Source organism: Salmo trutta, unplaced genomic scaffold (assembly GCF_901001165.1).
Source record: "Salmo trutta unplaced genomic scaffold, fSalTru1.1, whole genome shotgun sequence".
In the NCBI taxonomy this organism is placed as follows: domain Eukaryota; kingdom Metazoa; phylum Chordata; class Actinopteri; order Salmoniformes; family Salmonidae; genus Salmo; species Salmo trutta.
In genome coordinates this window covers 395,249-415,171 of record NW_021822675.1, presented here as the reverse complement: position 1 = coordinate 415,171, position 19,923 = coordinate 395,249, and the positions used below count along the sequence as shown (strand labels likewise).

Here is a 19,923-nt window from a genome sequence, read left to right as displayed (position 1 = left end):
ACCGGTATGTTAGCTAGCTACGCTGTCCTTATGAACCACATAGCATATCATTACAGCAGTATGGACCAGTATGTTAGCTAGCTACGCTATCCTTATGAACCACATAGCATATCATTACAGCAGTATGGACCGGTATGTTAGCTAGCTACGCTATCCTTATGAACCACATAGCATATCATTACAGCAGTATGGACCGGTATGTTAGCTACGCTGTCCTAATGAACCACATAGCATATCATTACAGCAGTATGGACCGGTATGTTAGCTACGCTATCCTTATGAACCACATAGCATATCATTACAGCAGTATGGACCGGTATGTTAGCTACGCTGTCCTTATGAACCGCATATCATTACAGCAGTATGGACCGGTATGTTAGCTAGCTACGCTGTCCTTATGAACCACACAGCATATCATTAAAGCAGTATGGACCGGTATATTAGCTAGCTACGCTGTCCTTATGAACCACACAGCATATCATTACAGCAGTATGGACCGGTATGTTAGCTAGCTACGCTGTCCTTACTAACCACATATCATTACAGCAGTATGGACCGGTATGTTAGCTAGCTACGCTGTCCTTGTGAACCACATATCATATCATTACAGCAGTATGGACCGGTATGTTAGCTAGCTACGCTGTCCTTATGAACCACATAGCATATCATTACAGCAGTATGGACCGGTATGTTAGCTAGCTACGCTGTCCTTATAACCACATATCATTACAGCAGTATGGACCGGTATGTTAGCTAGCTACGCCGTCCTTACTAACCACACAGCATATCATTACAGCAGTATGGACCGGTATGTTAGCTAGCTACGCTGTCCTTATGAACCACACAGCTTATCATTACAGCAGTATGGACCGGTATGTTAGCTAGCTACGCTGTCCTTATGAACCACATATCATTACAGCAGTATGGACCGGTATGTTAGCTAGCTACGCTGTCCTTATGAACCACACAGCATATCATTACAGCAGTATGGACCAGTATGTTAGCTAGCTACGCTGTCCTTATGAACCACACAGCTTATCATTACAGCAGTATGGACCGGTATGTTAGCTAGCTACGCTGTCCTTATGAACCACACAGCTTATCATTACAGCAGTATGGACCGGTATGTTAGCTAGCTACGCTGTCCTTATGAACCACACAGCATATCATTAAAGCAGTATGGACCGGTATGTTAGCTAGCTACGATGTCCTTATGAACCACATAGCATATCATTACAGCAGTATGGACCGGTATGTTAGCTAGCTACGCTGTCCTTACTAACCACATATCATTACAGCAGTATGGACCGGTATGTTAGCTAGCTACGCTGTCTTTATGAACCACATAGCATATCATTACAGCAGTATGGACCGGTATGTTAGCTAGCTACGCTGTCCTTATGAACCACACAGCATATCATTACAGCAGTATGGACCGGTATGTTAGCTAGCTACGCTGTCCTTACTAACCACACAGCATATCATTACAGCAGTATGGACCGGTATGCTAGCTACGCTGTCCTTACGAACCACATAGCATATCATTACAGCAGTATGGACCGGTATGTTAGCTATGCTGCCCTTATGAACCACATAGCATATCATTACAGCAGTATGGACCGGTATGTTAGCTAGCTACGCTGTCCTTATGAACCACATAGCATATCATTACAGCAGTATGGACCGGTATGTTAGCTATGCTGTCCTTATGAACCACATAGCATATCATTACAGCAGTATGGACCGGTATGTTAGCTAGCTACGCTGTCCTTATGAACCACATAGCATATCATTACAGCAGTATGGACCGGTATGTTAGCTATGCTGTCCTTATGAACCACATAGCATATCATTACAGCAGTATGGACCGGTATGTTAGCTAGCTACGCTGTCCTTATGAACCACATATCATATCATTACAGCAGTATGGACCGGTATGTTAGCTAGCTACGCTGTCCTTGTGAACCACATATCATATCATTACAGCAGTATGGACCGGTATGTTAGCTAGCTACGCTGTCCTTATGAACCACATAGCATATCATTACAGCAGTATGGACCGGTATGTTAGCTAGCTACGCTGTCCTTATAACCACATATCATTACAGCAGTATGGACCGGTATGTTAGCTAGCTACGCCGTCCTTACTAACCACACAGCATATCATTACAGCAGTATGGACCGGTATGTTAGCTAGCTACGCTGTCCTTATGAACCACACAGCTTATCATTACAGCAGTATGGACCGGTATGTTAGCTAGCTACGCTGTCCTTATGAACCACATATCATTACAGCAGTATGGACCGGTATGTTAGCTAGCTACGCTGTCCTTATGAACCACACAGCATATCATTACAGCAGTATGGACCAGTATGTTAGCTAGCTACGCTGTCCTTATGAACCACACAGCTTATCATTACAGCAGTATGGACCGGTATGTTAGCTAGCTACGCTGTCCTTATGAACCACACAGCTTATCATTACAGCAGTATGGACCGGTATGTTAGCTAGCTACGCTGTCCTTATGAACCACACAGCATATCATTAAAGCAGTATGGACCGGTATGTTAGCTAGCTACGATGTCCTTATGAACCACATAGCATATCATTACAGCAGTATGGACCGGTATGTTAGCTAGCTACGCTGTCCTTACTAACCACATATCATTACAGCAGTATGGACCGGTATGTTAGCTAGCTACGCTGTCTTTATGAACCACATAGCATATCATTACAGCAGTATGGACCGGTATGTTAGCTAGCTACGCTGTCCTTATGAACCACACAGCATATCATTACAGCAGTATGGACCGGTATGTTAGCTAGCTACGCTGTCCTTACTAACCACACAGCATATCATTACAGCAGTATGGACCGGTATGCTAGCTACGCTGTCCTTACGAACCACATAGCATATCATTACAGCAGTATGGACCGGTATGTTAGCTATGCTGCCCTTATGAACCACATAGCATATCATTACAGCAGTATGGACCGGTATGTTAGCTAGCTACGCTGTCCTTATGAACCACATAGCATATCATTACAGCAGTATGGACCGGTATGTTAGCTATGCTGTCCTTATGAACCACATAGCATATCATTACAGCAGTATGGACCGGTATGTTAGCTAGCTACGCTGTCCTTATGAACCACATAGCATATCATTACAGCAGTATGGACCGGTATGTTAGCTATGCTGTCCTTATGAACCACATAGCATATCATTACAGCAGTATGGACCGGTATGTTAGCTAGCTACGCTGTCCTTATGAACCACATATCATATCATTACAGCAGTATGGACCGGTATGTTAGCTAGCTACGCTGTCCTTATGAACCACATATCATATCATTACAGCAGTATGGACCGGTATGTTAGCTAGCTACGCTGTCCCTGTTTGTTAGCTAGCTACCTAAAGTTAGTAGTTATACATCAAACTTGACAGCATATTAACTATAGGCTAACTACCCAACGTTTATTAACTTGATTATTCCTGTCATTCTTAGTTTAGCTAAGTAGTACAGTCGTTGTGCGTTCTCAATCAACATTCGTGTGCGTTTATAAATTCGCACTGGCTATCTACTCCGATTTCAAAGCACTCTCGTCTGAGTGTACCAGAGCGCAGAATAACTGATGAATTTACAAACACTCAACAGCCGTTGAATGTGGCCGGTGTCAGTAAACGTCGGCAAAAAAAGCGTAATTCAAATCAAATCAAATGTATTTATATAGCCCTTCTTACATCAGCTGATATCACAAAGTGCTGTACAGAAACGCAGCCTAAAACCCCAAACAGCAAGCAATGCAGGTCTAGAATCACGGTGGCTAGGAAAAACTCCCTAGAAAGGCCAAAACCTAGGAAGAAACCTAGAGAGGAACCAGGCTATGAGGGGTGGCCAGTCCTCTTCTGGCTGTGCCGGGTGGAGATTATAACAGCACATGGCCTAGATGTTCAAATGTTCATAAATGACCAGCATTGTCAAATAATAATAATCATAGTAGTTGTCGAGGGTGCAACAAGTCAGTAACACAAGAGTAAGTGTCAGTTGGCTTTTTCATAGCCGATCTAATTAAAGTGTTGCCAGTAGCACAGTTGTCAGAGACACCAGTCACCCAAGTTAGACTGTTCTCTCTGCTACCGCACGGCAAGCGTTACAGGAGCGCCAAGTCTAGGACCAAAAGGCTCCTCAACATCTTCTACCTCCAAGCCATAAGACTGCTGAACAATTAATCAAATCGCTACTGGACAATTTACATTCCCCCCTCCCTTTTGTACACTGCTGCTACTCACTGTTTATTATCTATGCATAGTCACTTCACCCCTACCTACATGTACAAAATACCTCAACTAGCCTGTACCCTTGCACACTGACTCGGTACCGGTACCTCATGTATATAGCCTCGTTATTGTTATTATGTTACTTTTTATTATAGTTTACCTGGTAAATATTTTCTTAACTTCTTTGGGAACAGGGGGCAGTATTGAGTAGCTTGGATGAATAAGGTGCCCAGAGTAAACTGCCTACTACTCAGGCCCAGAAGCTAGAATATGCATATAATTACTAGATTTGGATAGAAAACACTCCTAGGTTTCCAAAACTGTTACAATAATGTCTGTGAGTATAACAGAACTGATATGGCAGCCAAAAACCTGAGAAAAATCTTACCAGGAAGTGGGAAATCTGAGGTTTGTAGTTTTTCAAGTGATTGCCTATCCAATATACAGTGTAAATGGGGTCAGCTTGTACTTCCTAAGGCTTCCACTAGATGTCAACAGTCTTTAGAACATTGTTTCAGGCTTCTATTGTAAAAGGGGAGTGAATAAGAGCTGTTTGAACCAGTGGTCTAGTTTAGTCACGCGCACGAGCTCTGTTCCCTTTCATTTCTAAAGACAAAGGAATTGTCCAGTTGGAATATTATTGTAGATTTATGATAAAAACATCCTAAAGATTGATTCTAGACATCGTTTGACATGTTTCTACCAACTGTAATGGAATTTTTTTTGACTTTTTGTCTGGACTTAGTGCCCGCGCATTGTGCATTTGCAATAGTGAACTAAACACGCGAACAAAAAAGGAGGTATTTGGACATAAAGATGAACTTTATCGAACAAAACAAACATTTATTGTGGAACTGGGATTCCTGGGAGTGCATTCCCATGAAGATCAAAGGTAAGTGAATATTTATAACACTATTTCTGACTTTTACTGACTCCGCAACATGGCGGGTATCTGTATGGCTTGTTTTGGTGGCTGAGCGCTGTTCTCAGATTATGGCATTGTGTGCTTTCTCCGTAAAGCTTTTTTGAAATCTGACAGCGGTTGCATTAAGGAGAAGTTTATCTATAATCCTATGCATAACACTTGTATCTTTTCATCAAAGTTTGAGCATTTCTGTAAATTGATGTGGCTCTCTGCAAAATCACCGGATGTTTTGTAGGCAAAACATTACTGAACATAACGCGCCAATGTAAATTTTTGGATATAAATATGAACTTTATCGAAGAAAACATACATGTATTGTGAAACATGAAGTCCTATGAGTGCCATCTGATGAAGATCAAAGGTTAGGGTCTCTATTTCTGCTTTTTGTGACTCCTCTCTTTGGCTGGAAAATGGCTGTATGTTTTTTTGTGACTAGGCAATGACCAAACAGAATCATATGGTTTGCTTTTGCCGTAAAGCCTTTTTGAAATCAGATACTGTGGCTGGATTAACAAGAAGTTTATCTTTAAAACGTTGTATAATACTTGTATGTTTGAGGAATTTTAATTATGAGATTTCTGTTGTTTTGAATTTGGCGCCCTGCGATTTCACCGGCTGGTGTCGAGGTGGGACGTTAGCGTCCCACATATCCCAGAGAAGTTAACCAACAGTGCAGTTCAAGAAGAGTTAAGGGATTGTAAGTAAGCATTAAACGATAAAGTCTACACTTGTTGTATTCGGCGCATGTGACAAATAAAGTTTGATTTGAGTCAGTCACAAACGATCTAGATAACATGAAAATAGCCTAACCAGCTCTGCTAGGGCGAGTAAAATGGTCAGAGGGGCTCTCTCATGTGTCTGGAAGTTAGCTTGGGTGCTTGACTGCTGCTGTGAGGTCAGAACGCTCAGATCTATCCTACTCCTCGGCCAGAGCGTCCAGAGATATCGTCTGGCAGTGTGCGCTCAGAGAGCGAAACGCTCTGAATTTACAAACGGACGATCTGACAACGCTCTGAATTTACGAACGCCCAGGGCGCACTCTGGCACTCCAGAATGAATTTAATAACACACCCCAGATTGAATATAATAACACACCTGAAGTCGTAAAATGTCTAGCTAGCAATTTGTTATGCTAACAAGCTAGCAAGAGGTTGCATAGCAACAGCATCAACTTCCAGTAGACAAGCAAAGAGCTAGTACGCTCAACTGAAAGGAAACTGTTCGTTTACAGTATACTAAAATGAACTAATAGTATACACACACTCATTAAGTATGTAGTATACAGTATGGTTATTGGAACACAGGTCAAGATTCACCACTAAAATCCCATTAGCTGAGACCAGGAGGGAGATGCCAGCTGGTCAGCCCCAACCCAGCACAGACAGACAGACAGACAGACAGACAGACAGACAGACAGACAGACAGACAGACAGACAGACAGACAGACAGACAGACAGACAGACAGACAGACAGACAGACAGACAGACAGACAGACAGACAGACAGACAGACAGACAGACAGACAGACAGACAGACAGACAGACAGACAGACAGACAGACAGACAGACAGACAGACAGACAGACAGACAGACAGACAGACAGACAGACAGACAGACAGGACAGACAGACAGACAGACAGACAGACAGACAGACAGACAGACAGACAGACAGACAGACAGACAGACAGACAGACAGACAGACAGACAGACAGACAGACAGACAGACAGACAGACAGACAGACAGACAGACAGACAGACAGGACAGACAGACAGACAGACAGACAGACAGACAGACAGACAGACAGACAGACAGACAGACAGACAGACAGACAGACAGACAGACAGACAGACAGACAGACAGACAGACAGACAGACAGACAGACAGACAGACAGACAGACAGACAGACAGACAGACAGACAGACAGACAGACAGACAGACAGAACAGGACAGACAGACAGACCGACAGACAGACAGACAGACAGACAGGACAGACAGACAGACAGACAGACAGACAGACAGACAGACAGACAGACAGACAGACAGACAGACAGACAGACAGACAGACAGACAGACAGACAGACAGACAGACAGACAGACAGACAGACAGACAGACAGACAGACAGACAGACAGACAGACAGACAGACAGACAGACAGACAGACAGACAGACAGACAGACAGACAGACAGAGAGAGAGAGAGAGAGAGAGAGAGAGAGAGAGAGAGAGGCTGAGTCTCCTGACCGTGGGAACACTCTCTCTCCCCCTTCCTTAGGAACACCTGGGGGTGTTCTTAATGTTTTGTACACTCAGTGTATTTTCCCTCTTCTACGCTTAACAAGCATTTCCGTTATTCCATCACTTGGCACTACGCGTACACATGGTCATGGCTGTGTGTACATTTTCCTACACTCTCAGGCAAACGTTCAGAATGATAAATCTCACACTGCGTGGAAATAATCCCACGCATAGTATACGCACAGATTTGTGCCAACACATTTTTTATTTGACCTTTATTTAACTAGACAAGTCAGTTAAGAACAAATTCTTATTTTCAATGACAGCCTAGGAACAGTGGGTTAACTGCCTTGTTCAGGGGCAGAATTACAGATTTTTACCTTATCAGCTCGGGGATTCAATCTTGCAACCTTTCGGTTACTAGTCCAACGCTCTAACCACTAGGCTACCTGCCGCTTATTTATGATCGATAAATAAGGACCCAGGCGTCTTCAATCACAATACTTTAATTTGCATTGGGCTACATTAGAAAACACCTGGCTGTGGTTGCAGAATCTGTTGCCTGGCAGGGGGCAGCGCTAGAAGGCAGGGGACAGGGCCAGGAGGCTGGGGACAGGGCCAGGAGGCTGGGGACAGGGCCAGGAGGCTGGGGACAGGGCTAGGGGACTGGGCCAGGGCTAGGGGCAGGGCCAGGGGGCAGGGCTAGGGGGCCAGGGCTAGGGGGCCAGGGCTAGGGGGCCAGGGCTAGGGGGCCAGGGCTAGGGGTCAGGGCTAGGGGTCAGGGGACAGGGCCAGGAGGCAGGGGACAGGGGACAGGGCCAGGGCTAGGGGACAGGGGCACAGGGCTAGGAGTCAGGGGACAGGGCTAGGAGTCAGGGGACAGGGCTAGGGGACAGGGCTAGCGGGCAGGGGACAGGGCTAGCCAGTGCACATGGTGTCGCTTTACATTCTCCCATCCCCTTCCTAAACATGTAAACAAAGCTATGAGCGTTCCCTGGGGAGAGAGGAGGAGGGGGGACAGAGCCAGTTAAGTCTATTTAACTAAAGGCTGCAGTGCGGGACAGAAGGAGGGAGGGAGGAGAGAGTGGGACCATGGTGCCAGAAGTGGGTCATACTCTCCTGACTGACTGACTGACTGACTGACTGCAGTAAAAGTCTACCTGACAAATTGATTAGAGGCAGAAACAATGGCTGAGGTGAATCCCTCCTTCCTAGCCAATCTGGAGTTTATCAGTCTGCTAAACTGTCTGAGCGGCACTGGTCACAGAACAGGACGGTAGTAGAGGACGGCAGTAGGGGACGGCAGTACGGGACGGCAGTTCGGGACGGCAGTACGGGACGGCAGTACGGGACGGCAGTACGGGACGGCAGTACGGGACGGCACCGGCAGTACGGGACGGCAGTACGGGACGGCACCGGCAGTACGGGACGGCAGTAGAGGACGGCAGTACGGGACGGCAGTACGGGACGGCACCGGCAGTACGGGACGGCAGTACTGGACGGTCACATAGAGTCTTCCCTGTGGCTCAGTTGGTAGAGCATGGTGTTTGCAACGCCAGCATGGTGTGTGCAACGCCAAGGTTGTGGGTTCGATTCCCACGGGGGGCCAGTAAAAAAATAAAATAAATGCATGAAATGAAAATGAAATGTATGTATTCACTACTGTAAATCGCTCTGGATAAGAGAGTCTGCTAAATGACTAAAATGTAAAATGTAAATGTAATAGACAGAAAAGGACGGTAGTACGAGTCCAGGCAAAGTGCACTTTGCCCCTCCACTCTACTGCCTGTTGGTCTGTGCAGCATGTCCTCGACAACTGATAACACAGGGCTGTGTGTGTCTCTACAGACTAACATGCTCCATTCAAAATGGATAAGAGTCATAAAGTGACAGAACGGCACACACAGTGACTGAAGGGTTCTAAAACACAGTAATGGTGAGTGTGTGTTATCCCATTCGAGACACACACACACACACACACACACACACACACACACCTCTATCAAGTGGCAGAGAGAGGGAAAATGTAACCTTATTTTATCAGGTCAGTTGACTGAGAACACATTTTCATTTACAGCAACAAACTGGGAAATAGTTACAGGGGAGAGGAATGAGTCAGTTGGACGCTGGGGATGATTAGGTGGCCATGATGGTATGATGTCCAGATTGGGAATTTAGCCAGGACACCAGGGTTATACACCCCTACTATTATGATTAGTAGCATGGGATTTTTAAAGACCACAGAGAGTCAAGACACCTGTTTACTAACGTCCAATCCAAAAGACGGCACCCTACACAGTGATTGGGGCAATGTCCCCAATCACTGCCCTGGGGCATTGGGATATTTTTTGGGGACCAGAGGGCCTCCAACACCACTTCCAAAAGCATCTGGTCTCCCATCCAGGGACCAACCCTGCTCAGCTTCAGAGGCAAGTCAGCAGTGGGATGCAGGGGGCTATGCTGCTGGCGTAACCTAATGACAGTCCCAGCCACTAAGGATTAGAGGAACACATAACCTAATGACAGTCCCAGCCACTAAGGATTAGAGGAACACATAACCTAATGACAGTCCCAGCCACTAAGGATTAGAGGAACACATAACCTAATGACAGTCCCAGCCACTAAGGATTAGAGGAACACATAACCTAATGACAGTCCCAGCCACTAAGGATTAGAGGAACACATAACCTAATGTCAGCCCCAGCCACTAAGGATTATTTTGGTTGAATTCATAGCAGGAACAACATGATCTCACCATGATGACTGAGAACAAATCCACCTGCTGGGGCAATATAGATAACTCTTGTCCTCTCAGAGTCTGACTGTTGTTTTCACTCCTAACCCAAACCCTGCTGCCAGAAAGACATACTGTTCCCCTACCTCCACCCCTGAGCTGTGTCCTGCGCACACACACACACACACACACACACACACACTCCTCCTAAAAGGAGAGAGAATAGGGAGGAGGAGGAAGAGGAATCTTTTATAAATAAATAAATAATGTGCTGTCATAGAAGCCACAGGAATGCCCGTCTGGCAGCAGGTTGAGTCACTCTAACAGAAGACCACACACACACACACACAACACACACACACACACACACGTGTTGTAGTACTGTCTCCTCTTCCACAGCTAACAACTACAACTCCCATGAGGCCGAGCTGCTGGACGGAACCTCAGATTCCTGCATGCCATGACACACCTGCTCTAGATGGTGCTCCTGTAGAACAGAGGGCCCTCTGGGACAGGCCAAATTTCTTCAGCCTCCTGAAGTTGAAGAGTTGTGCCTTCTTCACCATGGTGTCTGTGTGGTATGACCATTTCAGGTCCTCTGAGACGTGTACACTAAGAAACTAAGTCTTTTCACCCTCTCTACGGTGGCCCCATTGATGAGGATGCCGGCGTGTCAGCCTGGTTCCTCTTGAAGTCCTTTGTTTTGCTGACATTGAGGCAGAGGTTGTTTACCTGGCACCACACCGTCTGAGTGCCTACATCCTCCCTGTAGACCGTCTCACCGTTGTTGGTAATCAGGCCTACTACTGTCGTGTCATCAGCGAACTTGATGATGGAATTGGAACAGTGCGAGGCCACACAGTCCTGGGTAAAGAGGGAGTACAGGAGGGAACAGAGGACGCACCCTTGTGGGGCCCCCGCGTTGAGGATCAATGTGGAGGAGGTCATGTTGCCTACCTTTCCCACCTGGGGGCAGCCCGTCAGGAAGGCCAGGACACAGTTGCGTAGGGAGTTCAGACCCAGGGCCGTGGGCTTTGCGGTGAGTTTAGAGGACACTTTGGTATTGAAGGTTGAGCTGTAGTCGAACACCATTCTCACATAAGAATTTCTCTTGTCCAGGTGGGTGAGGGCAGTGTACAGTGCAGCGGCTGGATTCATCGGGCGGTAGACAAAAATTGGAGAGGTGGTCTTTGACTAGCCTCTCGAAGCACTTCATGATGACAGAAGGCAGCGCTAAGGGTCAGTAATCATTCAGTTAATTTCCCTTTCTTGGGCACAGGGATGATGGTGGACATCTTGAAGCAGGTGGGGGATAATGGCCTGAGCTAGAGAGAGATTGAAAACGTATGAAAAAAGAAAACAGCAGCTAGCTGGTCTGCACATGCTCTGAGGGCACAGCTAAGGATGTTGTCTGGGCCACCAGCATTGCGAGGGTCAACCCGTTTGAATGACTTCCATACGTCCTCCGTGGAGACCGTATGCACGTAACCCTCATTGTCCTCAGGGTCTCTACTCGGCAGCTCAACGTCGTTTTGCTCGAAGCGTAAGAAAATGTATTTAATCCGGTAGGGCAGCGTTGGTGTCCCTGATGTGACTGGCTTTCTATTTGTAATCTGTGATCGCTAGAAGCCCCTGCCACATACGCCTCATATCCGACCAGTTGAATTGCTCCTCCACTTCGTCCTTTTACTTGTGCCTCGCCGTCTTGATCGATCTGTGTATGATGTATTTGTACCGTTTAACAAATTGTTCCAGGGCACCTTGCCGTGTTTATAAGCAGCATCTTTCTTTCAATTTCCTAACAAGGCTGCCATCGATCCCCGGTTTTCATCCAGGTTTTTAAAGACACCAGCAGTATCACATACTATTGTTTTATGAATCCGATAACTGAGTCAGCGTATTCACTGACGTCATCCCTAGAGGAGACCCGGAACATATTCCAGTGGCCTTGATCAAAACCGTTTTGGAGATTGGTCAGACCAGCATTACACAGACCTGACCACCGGAACCTCCCTCGAGTCTTGGTTTGTAGGCGGGGAGGAGAAAAATTGTCAGATTTGCAGGGTTATCAAATTACCTTTGTTAAATTCCGCCACGACAATGAAAGCCTGCTCCGGATACGCGGTCTCCAGTTTGTTCAGGTTCCAATGAAGATCTTTGAGAGCATTTTTGGTGTCGGCTTGGGGCGGGATGTACACAGCCATGGCGATAATACCTGAGAACTCTCTCGGAAGGTAAAAAGGGTAACATTTGATGAGCAAGTATTCCAAGTCGGGAGAGCAGAATTTTGCAAGTTCCTGTACGTTTCCCCTGTCGTACCACTTGTTATTGGTCATAAAGCAGAGCCCTCTGACTTTGCTCTTGCCAGAGAGAACCTGCTTTCTATCCACTCGAGCTGTAAAACCTGATGGTTTTATAGTTTGGATGTCGGAGAAAAGCCAAGTCTCAGAAAAACAGTATAATGCAGAATCCTCGCTCTGAGTTTGTCAAGGTAATTTTGTAATTATTGAATATTGGCGAGTAGTATTCTCGGTAATGGAGGATGGGTCACCCGGTGTCTGAATCGCACTAAGACCCCCACCATGTCTGCCTTTGTTGATGTCTTCATTTCCTACTCTTCGGTAGGACTCCCAGGCAACCCGGCGCCTCACCAAAGAAGCCAGACTATTGTTCCGCCGTCTCTGGGAATTGGGGTGGACGGCGAGTACCCAGCGATTCATATTACAATAACTCTACCAAGGTGTATGAAGTAATGCACTAAACAAAGTGAGTAAGACATGTTTTGAAAAACACTAGAAAAAGTAGAAAGCTGGAATGTTTTGTAGGAGCTGGAGGCGAGGCGCCAACCGTCGGCACCATTTCAATAGGTTCAGCTTTATTGTTCCCCTCAAAATAGGGTCTGATTTAGACCTGGGACACAAGGTGTGTGCAATTATCAGGTAGAACAGAAAACCAGCAGGGCTCTGGACGTCAAAGGGTAAGAGTTGAATGCCCCTGGTCTATACAATCACAACTTTGTAGTGTGAGTCAGGAGAAGCCTAAAACACAGACAAGTAAATACTGGAGGCATCTCCACTGCACCGTTCATGTATAAACGCACAACCCGCTCTAAAAAAACAACCCAAGGACAAGGTAGTGCAGCCTACTGGACATCGTAGTGTCGTCTACTGGACAAGGTAGTGCAGTGGACAAGGTAGTGCAGTGGAACAGGTAGTGCAGTGGACAAGGTAGTGCAGTGGACAAGGTAGTGCAGTGGACAAGGTAGTGCAGTGGACAAGGTAGTGCAGTGGACAAGGTAGTGCAGTGGACAAGGTAGTGCAGTGGAACAGGTAGTGCAGTGGAACAGGTAGTGCAGTGGACAAGGTAGTGCAGTGGACAAGGTAGTGCAGTGGACAAGGTAGTGCAGTGGACAAGGTAGTGTAGTGGACAAGGTAGTGCAGTGGACAAGGTAGTGCAGTGGACAAGGTAGTGCAGTGGACAAGGTAGTGCAGTGGAACAGGTAGTGCAGTGGAACAGGTAGTGCAGTGGAACAGGTAGTGCAGTGGACCAGGTAGTGCAGTGGACAAGGTAGTGCAGTGGACAAGGTAGTGCAGTGGACAAGGTAGTGTAGTGGACAAGGTAGTGTAGTGGACAAGGTAGTGTAGTGGACAAGGTAGTGCAGTGGACAAGGTAGTGCAGTGGACAAGGTAGTGCAGTGGACAAGGTAGTGTAGTGGACAAGGTAGTGCAGTGGACAAGGTAGTGTAGTGGACAAGGTAGTGCAGTGGACAAGGTAGTGCAGTGGACAAGGTAGTGCAGTGGACAAGGTAGTGCAGTGGACAAGGTAGTGCAGTGGACAAGGTAGTGCAGTGGACAAGGTAGTGCAGTGGACAAGGTAGTGTAGTGGACAAGGTAGTGTAGTGGACAAGGTAGTGCAGTGGACAAGGTAGTGTAGTGGACAAGGTAGTGTAGTAGGTAGTGCAGTGGACAAGGTAGTGCAGTGGACAAGGTAGTGTAGTGGACAAGGTAGTGCAGTGGACAAGGTAGTGTAGTAGGTAGTGCAGTGGACAAGGTAGTGCAGTGGACAAGGTAGTGTAGTAGGTAGTGGACAAGGTAGTGCAGTGGACAAGGTAGTGTAGTAGGTAGTGTAGTAGACAAGGTAGTGCAGTGGACAAGGTAGTGTAGTAGGTAGTGTAGTGGACAAGGTAGTGCAATGGACAAGGTAGTGTAGTGGGTAGTGTAGTGGACAAGGTAGTGTAGTGGACAAGGTAATGCAGTGGACAAGGTAGTGCAGTGGACAAGGTAGTGCAGTGGACAAGGTAGTGCAGTGGACAAGGTAGTGCAGCCTACTGAACACTTGGGAACATTGGATCCAAGAGACAGACCTGGATCTGTTTAGCATAATGGACCAAAGATGTTTCCAAGAGGTGACCAGTCAAACCCTTTATGTTACTGTGTCCATGACGGCTACTAAAATGGGACGATACAAGCCACCGCTATAAGCTTTTTCACTACATGTATATTTAAAGTCAACGATGATATTTATAGATTGAGATAGCAACTGCAGTAGCGTTTTATTTTCATTGTGCTTTGAAACATTTGCATGAAGCCAAACTCACCCCCAGGGATGAGAAAGCTAAGGGAGACTAACAGAAGAGAAAGACTGTTAGCGTAACTAAACTGTGAGAACTATCTGCTGTGTTTGATAAAACAGACAACAGCTTCTGTTCATCAACACTTATTACCGCCCACTCCCTGGAGACCTGTGTGTGGGTGTGTGTGTCAGTTAAACACTTTCCTGTGGTTGTGAAACATGCACATGAAGTGGTTAGAGCCTTGGGCATGTAAATGAAAGGTTGCTGGATCGAATCCCTGAGCTGACAAGGTAAACATCTGTTGTTCTCTGCCCCTGAGCAAGGCTGTTAACCCACTTCACCGGGCGCCGAAGACGTGGATGTCGATTATGGCACCACCCCCACACCTCTCTGATTCAGAGGGGTTGGGTTAAATGAGGAAGACACATTTCAGTTAAATGCATTCCGTTGTACAACTGACTAGGTATATCACTTTCCCTAAATCATCTGTATACTGCCTGTCTCATATCTTTTGACTCCTTCCGCACCACCCACCGTGTAGGCTAGTTAGGAGGATATGGACATGTGGACTAGGATTGTGTACCAAATGGCACCCTATGCCCTACATAGTTCTATGGGCCCTGGTATAAAGTAGTGCACTATATAGGGAACATGGTGCCATAGGGCCCTGGTATAAAGTAGTGTACTATATAGGGAACATTGCGTCCCATCTGGGAGGCAAACTAGGTGTAATAAAGAAATGAGGATGACTCCCACACTGTAGAAGAGTTCCCGTCGGTCTAATCTAATGCAGCGTGAGAATGAAAGCATCTGCTTCAACATACTGAACACATTTCACATTATAACTGCCACATTCAAAACACGATGTGTTTACAAAAGGCAGACCAATTCTGATATTCTTTTCACTAAATTGGTCTTTTGAACAATCAGATATGCTCTGAAAAAGATGTGATGTGATTGGTTTAAAAGACCAATTAGTGGAAAAAAAATATGAACTGTGACTCATTTCAGGAAACAAGATGTCTGTCATGCATCACTACGTCACAGGAGAGACATTTGAACGTAAACTTAGTTTTTATTAATCAAAATGAATTTTTGGGGGGCAGAAATGCCTTCTGGAACATGAGAACTTTCATGTGCCTTAATAACAAACTTGTAGACCATCTGTAAATATAATTTCTAAATTACGAGCCTAGTTGGTTTAGCCACAGAAAAAGTCAGCAACCTTCCCGCTAGCCATGATTGGCTGAGATAATGAGTGGGCTGGACATGCCGAGAGAGGAGTTTGGATTGGTTTGCCATGTAGCGCGCTTCTGTCTATAACATGAGCAGGTCAGTATGTGTAGATAATCTTTTCTAACGCGGCTTTTCTGAAAGAGATCACATATTAGAACTGCATAAGTGTTGCTCTCCACTTTCTGGAGGACCGAGTTTTGAAATCAGTGGAATTAGAGTATGATAGCTAAGGAGATTCTGGCCTTTGATTGCAAATATGCAGACAGAGTCGAAAAGGGAACACAGAGAAGGCTGTTGTATAAAACACCTCTCTCCGGATTACATCTTCAAACTAAGGGCAACCTTGGCATCCGTGACAGAGAGAGAGAGAAGCATCCATGTATACAGGTAAGAGTCTAGCTAGCAAACATTTTTTAGATATTACACATTTCTAATTTTGTCAGAAAGTTGATTTCATTTCAAGTTAAAGTGTACTGTTAGCTAGCTAACGTTAGCTGGTGTAAGAATATTCAAAACACACAACGCAGAGGACTAAAGGTCAAGAGGGCATTAATGATCAATGGAAATAGTTGTTTTTCTGTAATGGGGAATTAATGGGTCAGAGACATGAGGCATTTCAGTCCGGGATGCATAGCTACATGGGGAAAGTTCTCATTGATTGTCCATACATTGGGCCTGAAACAGGATACTTGGTATTTGGCCATTGGCCCAGTTTTACTGCAAGGAATTCTAAATCGTCAACCACAGGCTAGGGTTGGGTTATAAAACTACATCCTCTTTGTTCTGTGGAGAATACATTGAGAACAGGGAAAATAACCTTCCAGACAACATGAAAACGCATGTTTGGTTTTTTTTGTCTTCTAAACATTTACATGTGTGGTCCAATGCAGAATAACCAATCCTTTAGATATTAACTAACAAGCTGTAATTGATTTTCAGGTTATCAAACAGACATATTTTACAATAAAAGCGATTCCTTTGCGCCAAGTGTCATCTGAATGTCCCCCGATTCACATATGATCGAATATTCCAATGATGAATCAATGCCTATTGCAATAACAAGGCGATAAACACACACAAACCATTTCATTTGAATAGCGCAGCCTAATTGATGATATGGCTGTCAATCATTATATCACGTCTGATTATCTGTGGCCAGCCTCCACATGTTGACCCGATCAATCCTCCTGATTAATGATAATTGCTATGACAACACATCAGCTGTAGTGGCCGTAGCGCCACTGGAGGCGAACGAGGGAATCAATTTAGCCTACTGGATACACTGTAGACAACACACCATATTAGAAATACCCATTAAAGCCACCAAATCAACTAGGCTACAATAATCCAGGCGGTATCACATCTGGCTGTGATTGGGAGTCCCATAGGGCGGCGCACAATTGGACCCAGCGTCGTCCAGGTTCGTCCGGGGTAGGACGTCATCGATAAGAATTTATTCTTAACTAACTTGCCTAGTTCAATAAAACATGTTTTTATTTGTATTTAATATAATAGCCTAACACGTTCACTGTCAACAGTCCTGCACTCAACCTGCACCAATCACATGGTTTATTAAAGGCCAAACACCAACAAACTTTTCAGAAGTAGTCAATTAGCTGCTCATCTCAACAGCTGCGATAAAACGTCAATGTATAAAAATACGACCATCAACTAAATGAACCACTTCATTATATAGCCGATCAACATCATATTTAAATACCATAGCTTTATATATAATGTCTAGTCTACCTTCCCTTCTGCAACATTGTAACCAAACGAACATGATAAAGAAACTGATTTGCGCCGGTGCTGTTTCTGCTATGGTGACAGCAGAGAGAACATCCGAACTATTTGGCTTGTCTCCACCCCGAAGCTTTTTACAAGAAATTACACAGAACGGTGTTAAATTACCAAACCGCGTCGCTACTCACCAATACTTCAGATATCAGATCACCATTAGTGAAAATAGTCACAATCCAAGCGACACAATCACACTTTATCCTCGAACAGACCTCTCGCTTTTGTCTCGACTGTAGCAGAGCGCACCGTCAGTACCAGCCACCCTTTCCCTTGTCTGAGACTGACTGCTCAGCAGCGCGGACCGCCAGTACCAGCCAGCCTTTCCCTTGTCTGAGACAGACTGCTCAGCAGCGCGCACCGCCAGTACCAGCCAGCCTTTCCCTTGTCTGAGACAGACTGCTCGGCAGAGCGCACCGTCAGTACCAGTCTTTCCCTTGTCTGAGACTGACTGCTCAGCAGCGCGGACCGCCAGTACCAGCCAGCCTTTCCCTTGTCTGAGACAGACTGCTCAGCAGCGCGCACCGACAGTACCAGCCAGCCTTTCCCTTGTCTGAGACTGACTGCTCAGCAGCGCGGAACGCCAGTACCAGCCAGCCTTTCCCTTGTCTGAGACAGACTGCTCAGCAGCGCGCACCGCCAGTACCAGCCAGCCTTTCCCTTGTCTGAGACAGACTGCTCGGCAGAGCGCACCGCCAGTACCAGCCAGCCTTTCCCTTGTCTGAGACTGACTGCTCAGCAGCGCGGAACGCCAGTACCAGCCAGCCTTTCCCTTGTCTGAGACAGACTGCTCAGCAGCGCGCACCGCCAGTACCAGCCAGCCTTTCCCTTGTCTGAGACAGACTGCTCGGCAGAGCGCACCGTCAGTACCAGCCTTTCCCTTGTCTGAGACAGACTGCTCGGCAGCGCAGCCTCCTCGTCACTGGAAAAAGCGTGACGCAGGCGGTGCCATAGGGAGGCTGGCCTGCCCACGCTGCTTCCTGCCTGAGAGAGAGAGATGAGAGACAGAAAGCTGCCTGGCTCAACTGGACTGTTTACATACACTATCTATTCTTCCAGTAGAACGCAAACAAATAGTTGAGGAACAATATTTAAAGTACATATTGGAAATGTGTTGAGGATAAAAATGTTATGCGTACACAGTGTACAATGGAAATATTAAACAGTAGGCTACCCACAGTGTACAATGGAAATATTAAACAGTAGGCTACCCACAGTGTACAATGGAAATATTAAACAGTAGGCTACCCACAGTGTACAATGGAAATATTAAACAGTAGGCTACCCACAGTGTACAATGGAAATATTAAACAGTAGGCTACCCCACAGTGTACAATGGAAATATTAAACAGTAGGCTACCCACAGTGTACAATGGAAATATTAAACAGTAGGCTACCCACAGTGTACAATGGAAATATTAAACAGTAGGCTACCCACAGTGTACAATGGAAATATTAAACAGTAGGCTACCCACAGTGTACAATGGAAATATTAAACAGTAGACTACCCACAGTGTACAATGGAAATATTAAACAGTAGGCTACCCACAGTGTACAATGGAAATATTAAACAGTAGGCTACCCACAGTGTACAATGGAAATATTAAACAGTAGACTACCCACAGTGTACAATGGAAATATTAAACAGTAGGCTACCCACAGTGTACAATGGAAATAGTATCAAATCCATTTTTATTGATCCATATCAATGTTTAACTGCTGTTATTGTGGGTGTTGCGCAATGCTTGTGTTCCCAGCTCCAACAGTGCAGTAATATCTAACAATACACACATCTAAAAGTAAAAAAATGGAATTAAGATGAGCAATGTCGGAGTATACATATATATATGTATACTTCGTTTCGCTCCACAGGTAATATTACAGTTCTTTACATTACAACGGTTTGGTTTGTTTGATCTGAGCAATTTTTCTTAGCTATCAAAGATAATTGTGTAGTTTAGAGTAATTAGAGTAATTATCGAGGCTAGCTATTTTTTCGTCCTCCTAACGTAGTCAACACTGCTAGCTGCTAGCTGCTAGCTAGTCAACACTGCTAGCTAGCCAACCTCTACCGACTAGCAGCACTGTAGAAACTATTACATTACAACGGAACGACTTGATAGTGTAGTGTTAGTTAGCTA

At 45.6% G+C, this 19,923-nt stretch overlaps 1 pseudogene; it reads right to left on the bottom strand.

Moving 5' to 3' along the window:
• Positions 1-18,736, bottom strand: part of LOC115183169 (cysteine/serine-rich nuclear protein 1-like) — a 49,675-nt pseudogene extending 30,939 nt beyond the window's left edge.
• Positions 18,737-19,923: the final 1,187 nt, after the last annotated feature.